A 9,452-nucleotide genomic window follows, 5' to 3' on the forward strand; every position below is an offset into this window, starting at 1 on the left:
TGCGAGGGCACAGGATGTCTGCGGGGGACCATTAGAAGCCCCGGGTAAGTTCAACTCATTTTCCCCCGACCCCCCTACAGTATCCCTTTAATACAAATTTTATTTAAAGGATACCAGAGCTGAACTCCACAGTAAAAATGGGGGAGCAGGCATGTATATGAAGTAGTCCTCATGCCCATCACTTCCCCATTCTCCTCCTTCCCCATCCTTTCACTCGCAATTACCCCAACCATCTCCCCCCCCCCCCCCCCCGCAGCAGCTTCCGGGTTGGCCGAGTCGGGCATTAGTGTGCAGGCGCTGTTCCAACTGCACACGCCCTTGATCGTGTGGCTTTGAGCGCTCTGAACATGCACACATGTCATGTACATGCACAGAGCGCTCCCGATCAAGGACACGCGCAGCCAGGCCAGCGCCTGCGCACTGATACCTGACCAGGAAGTAGCTGCGGGGGGCAAAAGGAGGCTGATGGAGGAGAACAGGGGAGCGGTGGGCATGAGGAATATAAATATATATATATATATATATATATATATATATATATATATATATATATACACAGTACATGCCTGCTTCCCCTGTGCACATGCACAGTGTGCATGTGCAGAGCTTGTGGGCGTGTGATCAAGGACATGTGCAGCTAGGCTAGTGTCTACGTACTAATGCCTGACCCGGCTGACCAGGAAGTGGCTGCTGAGGGCATTTGCCTGATACACACATTCAATTTTGATTGGCAAATGTTTGGCAAATTTTATGACTTTTTGTCTTTACCACTGTGTAGCATGAGAGCTTACCTACACAATCTGTTTATAGTATTCAAATATATAGGCCCTCATAGTACATGGAAGTAGTCAAATAAGCCAGTGATTGGCCAATAAAAATTGAATGTGTGTATGTACCTTTACCCTCATATCTATGTGTGGAACCAGCAACTACAGAAGCCGCTGGCAGCAGCAACACCGTCTTGCTTTACATCAGTTCATCGGAGCGCTTGTACTATTGTTCCATTCATTCCAAAATGTGTATTTTTTAGGTTTGATTCTCAGTGACAGGTCCTCTTTAATGCTTATCACAATGCAATATTCACTTGGCACATGGGCCTAGCTGTCTTCTAAAGCTTTTGTACACAGTGGCTTTGGCGGCACAGCAAGTGGAACAAAGGTCAGGAGACTAGCCCCGCCGTTGAAAGAGGAAGTTTAATTTCCTGAAGAATCAAACAAGGGTGGCCTATTCTTAGGAAGTAAATCATTCCCAGTGTTTTATGAGATATAGTCCAGCCATAGAAGAGAAGCTGTCCAGTCCACTAACTGTGTAAATACAAACGCTTTCTAGAGCATAAAAAACAAAGCTTTTGCCTCGGGTAGCAGACAAACTAACCCCTGTCAATACTTGCTGCTGTAGCACTAAGAGAATAAAAGCTGTCATGTTAGGTTGTCACCTGACTAGGCCAGTTACAATGGTGTGTACATCACACCCTATGCCTCCACAGTGCAGCTTAGTTGCTCCCTACCACCCATCAATCAAGTTTGGGCCGAGACAGAGGTGAGAGAGGCACCAACCTTGGATGCAACAATGACGAGCAGGGGCGTTGCTAGCCCCAAAGATCATTGGCACGTGCCCCTGATCTATTCTGGGGTGCCCCGATTGTCCCCCAGGCCGAGTCAGTTGTGGTGCTTCAATGGCGGGTATGCTGGGAGCTGTGGTGCCTCTATGTAGGCATACTGGGTGCTGTGGTGCCATGCTGGGCACTGTGGTGCCTTTATGGGGGCATGCAGGGAGCTGTGGTTTTTCTATGGGGGCATGCTGAGAGGTGTGGTCCCGTGGGAGCATGGGAGGGGGTCCACTAATAGGCATAGCCGGCCTTTGACCTGTGCGACCAGAGCAGTCGCTCAGGGCGCCGGCTTCCAAGGGGGCGCCTAATAGCTGGTTACCTATACTGAGGGCACCTACACCTGATTTCCTATACTGGGGGCACCTATAGCTGGCTACCTATACTGGAGGCACCTATGCCTGGCTACCTATGGGGGAGACCTTCAACTGACTTCCTATACTGGGGGCACCTATGCTTGGCAACCTATATTGAGCGCACCTACACATGTGATCGGGGGGGGGGGGGGTTGGGGGGGGGGGCGCACTGCGGCTATAACGCGTGGTGCAAATTTTCGGTGCTGTGCTATCATTGTAAATGGGGGTGGGGGGGCGGATAACTGTCCCACTGATTGTTTTTATTAATATCTCTGAAAGGTTCTAGCTTTAAAGAGACACTGAAGCGAAAAAAAAAACTATGATATTATGATTTGTATGTGTAGTACAGCTAAGAAATAAAACATTAAGATCAGATACATCAGTCTAATTGTTTCCAGTACAGGAAGAGTTAAGAAACTCAAGTTGTTATCTCTATACAAAAAAGCCATTATCTCTACGACTTTCAAAGTCGTGGAGAGGGCTGTTTTCTGGCTTTTATTATCTCAACTGTTAGTTAACTATTTACTTTTCCTCTGGCAGAGGAGAGGTCATTTGTTCACAGACTGCTCTGAAAGAATCATTTTGAATGCTGAGTGTTGTATAATCTGCACATATTAGAGAATGATGCAATGTTAGAAAAAACACTATATACCTGAAAATAAAAATATGAGAATATTTTCTTTGCTGCTAATCTTCTAGTAATTATTCATAGTACACAACCAATTCATTATATCATATTTTTTTTTTCGCTTCAGTGTCTCTTTAAGGATAATGCACTCTTTCCATCCATTTGTTGTTATTATTAGTATTTTTTCTATTATACATATGTGATGTGACATGGAGATCTGAGCATTTGGCGTGATGTGTCACGACATCAAAAAGGTTATTAACAACTGTCCTAGGAGATATCTCAGGAGAAAAGGTGAATTGCATATGGGCATATGGGCGTGTGTGTGTGTGTGTGTGTGTGTGTGTGTGTGTGTGTGTGTGTGTGTGTGTGTGTGTGTGTGTGTGTGTGTGTGTGTGTGTGTGTGTGTGTGTGTGCGCGCGCGCGCGCGCGCGCACATGTGAAAAGGATCAAGGGGGCACAAAAATCAGGTTTCGTTCAGGGCGCTGTGAAACCTAAGGCCGGCCCTGCTAATAGGTCAGGGAATTCTATGGGGGGACTGCCAGATAATCTGGCAGCAGGCCAGCCCACCCCACAGAAAGTCAGACCAGCCAGCACAGAAGCCAGGTAACTCTGCTTAGTTATGTTTAAATAACTGCCTAATTATGTGATATGCTGTTTTTTAGGGGGGGGGGGGGTTGTATTAATGGAGAGGAGCCTTCACCCAACATTTTTTTGTGGGGCAGGCCTACTTAGACCGCTTTTAAGGTCATGGAAATCTGGCTCCACCCATGACCACACCCAGGGCAGGGACGGATCAAGACCAAGTTGCGCCTGGGGTAAGGTCAGGTTTCGGCGCCTAAAGGTCAGGTTTTGGCATCTAAACTGCCATTCATTTTGCCACTTTTTTAAGAATTCAACAAACTGCGCCTGGGGCAAGATACCCGCTTGCCGCCCCCCCCACCCCCACCCTAGATCCGTCCCAGACCACACCCACATTCTGGTGCATGGCCACACTCATTTTCCAGCTGGAGTACCCAAAAAGTGCCCCAGATCTATTAGGATCCTAGCAACGTCCCTGATGACGAGAGTGTATCTGACTGTGGACCCGGGAATAGTTGCACAGGATCAACAAGCACCCAACCCAGCTGGGCTCTCATCTCCTGCTGATCAGAGCAAGTGCCAGGGATTGATGAGCGGCTTTGGGACAAAGGGGTATCTTAGACCTGAGCAAGCAATCAAAGTTTGATTGGGGCTGGACACTTTAGAATCTCTGTTTTGGGCACCAAATTAACCTTGCCCCAACTTTATTGCTCTCCAACCTCTATCACATTTCTCCAACTTTGTCCCCAATTTCATTGAAGGCTACCTTGCAGTATTCATACATCTGGCCTGTAGATGGCACTGTTCTACTTGAATTGCTGATAGATGATCTGTACTGCTGTGTGTTGTTGGTTCCTGTTGATGCATGCTGGAGACACGGAGGAAAGAATGGCTTTATTTAGGGCTGGTTTAGACAGACCAGCTCTAGCCGGGCGTCCCGTTGCATATGCTTTATTAAAAAAAAGTCCCCTGGGCGGTACTCACCTCGGGAGGAGGAAGCCTCAGGATCCCAATGAGGCTTCCCCCATCCCTGTAGCTGCAGGCAGTCCAGCACTGGCTCCCCCAAAGTGTCCCGCAATCCTGGCTCGACAAGGCTTCATATATTTACCTTCCCTGGCTCCAGCGGGGGCGCTGTTGCGGCTCTCCGCATGGAAATAGACGGAAATAGCCGATCTCTGTCAGGTCCGCTCTACTACGCAGGCGCAGGAGACTTGCGCCTGTGCAGTAGAGCGGACTGACAGCGATCGGCTATTTCCGCCTATCTCGAGCGGAAAGCCGACACTGCGCCTGCGCTGGAGCAGGGAAGGTAAATATTTACTTCCCCGCTGTTCGGATCGGAGGGGCACAGCGAGACCGCCGTGGGATGCAGGGGGATGGGGAAGCCTCGATCGGATCCGGAGGCCTCCCCCATCCGAGGATAGTAACCCCCAGGGGAACTTTTTTTAGTTACAGGCTTTCGTTAACATTTGAAAATGAGTAAATGTATCACTTTAGGGGATGGGAATAAAGTTTAAAGTCAAGTAAACACACTTTGCAGTTGAAAAATACATATATTATTTACACAGATCTGTACATGAGTCCTGAAAGAGGGACACATGAGGAGGAAAGAGGGACAGGACTCCCAAAGAGGGACTGTCCCTCCAAAAGAGGGGCAGTTGGGAGCTATAGACCAACCTCATCACTATCAGGATGCTACCAGCAATATAGCATCACTACTTATGATCCTATACACATGATATCACTTTTGTACTGGCCGGGACCTGAGGACAAGAGCCATTAATGGCACATTAGCAAGAAGTGCCTAGCGTGTGCTGCACCAATGGATCCTTATGGGAGCTGGTCCACAGCAGGGTTGTGATTGCAGGGCTCCCTGCTCCAATATTGCGATCAGCCAGGAATCACAGAGAAAATCGCAGTACTTTCAGGATTCGCAACTGATTTCCACAGTGATACTGCAGGCTCTAGTGGGCACCTGGCCTTATACAATGTAGACCATCGTGAAAGTCATAGGTTCCTTTTTCAGCAACCAAAACTACCATTGTTTGCTGGGCAGTCAGTAGTATAGTATATTTGGTAGACAAGACACAGAACAATTATATTGTTCTTTTCTCCAGGTGGACTCAAAGTGCCAGAGCTGCAGCCTAGGCCGAATTTATACTTGCTGTGCCCCTAGGCCAAGTATACTGTATTGCTGTTGCTTCCCTTTCTTGTGCAGTAGTGACCCTCCCATTCCATGTGCAGCCCCCTCTTTCATGTTCACTATCCATGTACAGCAAAGCCCCTCCCATTCCATGTGCAGCCCCTCCCATTCCATGTGCAGCCCCCTCTTCCATGTGTATCATCCATGTACAGCAGAGCCCCTCCCATTCCATGTGCAGCCCCTCCCATTCCTTGTGCAGCCCCCACTTCCATGTGTATCATCCATGTACAGCAGAGCCCCTCCCATTCCATGTGCAGCCCCTCCCATTCCTTGTGCAGCCCCCTCTTCCATGTGTATCATTCATGTACAGCAGAGCCCCTCCCATTCCATGTGCAGCCCCTCCCATTCCTTGTGCAGCCCCCACTTCCATGTGTATCATCCATGTACAGCAGAGCCCCTCCCATTCCATGTGCAGCCCCTCCCATTCCTTGTGCAGCCCCCTCTTCCATGTGTATCATCCATGTACAGCAGAGCCCCTCCCATTCCATGTGCAGCCCCCTATTCCATGTGTATCATCCATGTACAGCACCACCTTTATTTCATAAACAGTTCCCTTGAGCATCAGTTTCCTTTTCTGATGTATTGTTCCCTATTTTCAGCCTCCTCTTTCATATGTAGCAACCAGTCTATCATGTCCAGGTGTCTTATTCGACTGCAGCTGCCCAAGGCCTGGACCTTTTGTGACCTTCCCAGAAATCCGACCCTGGCTGCAGCCACTAGTGCACACTCAGTAGGCAGTAGCTGCATTAGGGAGTCTAGCCCAAAGTCTCCTTACTGAAGAGGTGCTGACTTACTGAACAGGAAGAGCCAAGATTCAAACCCAGGTCTCGTGTCAGAGGCAGAGCCCTTAACCATTACACTATCCAGCTACTGTCTGCAATCAAATTGTTACTGTAACTGGTAATCAAAGTGTTCATTGAGGATTCCATAGCAGATTCCAGTGTGGACGCTCCCAGCCAAGACATCTGCCGAGCGGCACTTTCTGTTTACCTGCGTGGTCAAAGTTCAGCTCACCCAGGCAGAGACGTTCATTCATTGCAAAGCTCCACTGTCCATCTGCCCAACTGTAACTGAGCCAGTGTGTGACCGCATCACAAGGGAGTAATGCCCAACTGTAACTGAGCCAGTGTGTGACTGCATCATAAGGGAGTAATGCATAACTGTAACTGAGCCAGTGTGTGACCGCATCACAAGGGAGTAATGCCCAACTGTAACTGAGCCAGTGTGTGACCGCATCATAAGGGAGTAATGCATAACTGTAACTGAGCCAGTGTGTGACCGCATCACAAGGGAGTAATGCCCAACTCTAACTGAGCCAGTGTGTGACCGCATCATAAGGGAGTAATGCCCAACTGTAACTGAGCCAGTGTGTGACCGCATCATAAGGGAGTAATGCATAACTGTAACTGAGCCAGTGTGTGACCGCATCACAAGGGAGTAATGCCCAACTGTAACTGAGCCAGTGTGTGACTGCATCATAAGGGAGTAATGCATAACTGTAACTGAGCCAGTGTGTGACCGCATCACAAGGGAGTAATGCCCAACTGTAACTGAGCCAGTGTGTGACCGCATCATAAGGGAGTAATGCATAACTGTAACTGAGCCAGTGTGTGACCGCATCACAAGGGAGTAATGCCCAACTCTAACTGAGCCAGTGTGTGACCTCATCATAAGGGAGTAATGCATAACTGTAACTGAGCCAGTGTGTGACCGCATCATAAGGGAGTAATGCCCAACTGTAACTGAGCCAGTGTGTGACCGCATCATAAGTGAGCAATGCACAACTGTACCTGAGCCAGTGTGTGACCGCATCATACGGGAGTAATGCCCAACTGTAACTAAGGCAGCGTGTGACCGCATCATAAGGGAGTAATGCATAACTGTAACTGAGCCAGTGTGTGACCGCATCATAAGGGAGTAATGCATAACTGTAACTGAGCCAGTGTGTGACCGCATCATACAGGAGTAATGCCCAACTGTAACTGAGCCAGTGTGTGACCTCATCATAAGGGAGTAATGCATAACTGTAACTGAGCCAGTGTGTGACCGCATCATAAGGGAGTAATGCCCAACTGTAACTGAGCCAGTGTGTGACCGCATCATAAGGGAGTAATGCATAACTGTAACTGAGCCAGTGTGTGACCGCATCATAAGGGAGTAATGCCCAACTGTAACTGAGCCAGTGTGTGACCTCATCATAAGGGAGTAATGCATAACTGTAACTGAGCCAGTGTGTGACCGCATCATAAGGGAGTAATGCCCAACTGTAAGTGAGCCAGTGTGTGACCGCATCATAAGTGAGCAATGCACAACTGTACCTGAGCCAGTGTGTGACCGCATCATACGGGAGTAATGCCCAACTGTAACTAAGGCAGCGTGTGACCGCATCATAAGGGAGTAATGCATAACTGTAACTGAGCCAATGTGTGACCGCATCATAAGGGAGTAATGCCCAACTGTAACTGAGCCAGTGTGTGACCTCATCATAAGGGAGTAATGCATAACTGTAACTGAGTCAATGTGTGACCGCATCATAAGGGAGTAATGCCCAACTGTAACTGAGCCAGTGTGTGACCGCATCATAAGGGAGTAATGCATAACTGTAACTGAGCCAGTGTGTGACCGCATCATAAAGGGAGTATGCCCAACTGTAACTGAGCCAGCGCGTGACCGCATCATACGGGAGTAATGCCCAACTGTAACTGAGCCAGTGTGCAATCAAATTGTAACTGGTAATCAAAGTGTTCATTGAGGATTCCATAGCAGATTCCAGTGTGGACGCTCCCAGCCAAGACATCTGCCGAGCGGCACTTTCTGTTTACCTGCGTGGTCAAAGTTCAGCTCACCCAGGCAGAGACGTTCATTCATTGCAAAGCTCCACTGTCCATCTGCCCAACTGTAACTGAGCCACTGTGTGACCGCATCACAAGGGAGTAATGCCCAACTGTAACTGAGCCAGTGTGTGACTGCATCATAAGGGAGTAATGCATAACTGTAACTGAGCCAGTGTGTGACCGCATTACAAGGGAGTAATGCCCAACTCTAACTGAGCCAGTGTGTGACCGCATCATAAGGGAGTAATGCCCAACTGTAACTGAGCCAGTGTGTGACCGCATCATAAGGGAGTAATGCATAACTGTAACTGAGCCAGTGTGTGACCGCATCATAAGGGAGTAATGCCCAACTGTAACTGAGCCAGTGTGTGACCTCATCATAAGGGAGTAATGCATAACTGTAACTGAGCCAGTGTGTGACCGCATCATAAGGGAGTAATGCCCAACTGTAACTGAGCCAGTGTGTGACCGCATCATAAGTGAGCAATGCACAACTGTACCTGAGCCAGTGTGTGACCGCATCATACGGGAGTAATGCCCAACTGTAACTAAGGCAGCGTGTGACCGCATCATAAGGGAGTAATGCATAACTGTAACTGAGCCAATGTGTGACCGCATCATAAGGGAGTAATGCCCAACTGTAACTGAGCCAGTGTGTGACCTCATCATAAGGGAGTAATGCCCAACTGTAACTAAGCCAGCGTGTGACCGCATCATAAGGGAGTAATGCATAACTGTAACTGAGTCAATGTGTGACCGCATCATAAGGGAGTAATGCCCAACTGTAACTGAGCCAGTGTGTGACCGCATCATAAGGGAGTAATGCATAACTGTAACTGAGCCAGTGTGTGACCGCATCATAAAGGGAGTATGCCCAACTGTAACTGAGCCAGCGCGTGACCGCATCATACGGGAGTAATGCCCAACTGTAACTGAGCCAGTGTGTGACCGCATCATAAGGGAGTAATGCATAACTGTAACTGAGCCAGTGTGTGACCGCATCATAAGGGAGTAATGCCCAACTGTAACTGAGCCAGCGCGTGACCGCATCATACGGGAGTAATGCCCAACTGTAACTGAGCCAGTGTGTGACCGCATCATAAGGGAGTAATGCATAACTGTAACTGAGCCAGTGTGTGACCGCATCATACGGGAGTAATGCCCAACTGTAACTGAGCCAGTGTGTGACCGCATCATACGGGAGTAATGCCCAACTGTAACTGAGCCAGCGCGTGACCGCATCATA

Source organism: Hyperolius riggenbachi, chromosome 1 (genome assembly GCF_040937935.1).
Source record: "Hyperolius riggenbachi isolate aHypRig1 chromosome 1, aHypRig1.pri, whole genome shotgun sequence".
NCBI lineage: Eukaryota > Metazoa > Chordata > Amphibia > Anura > Hyperoliidae > Hyperolius > Hyperolius riggenbachi.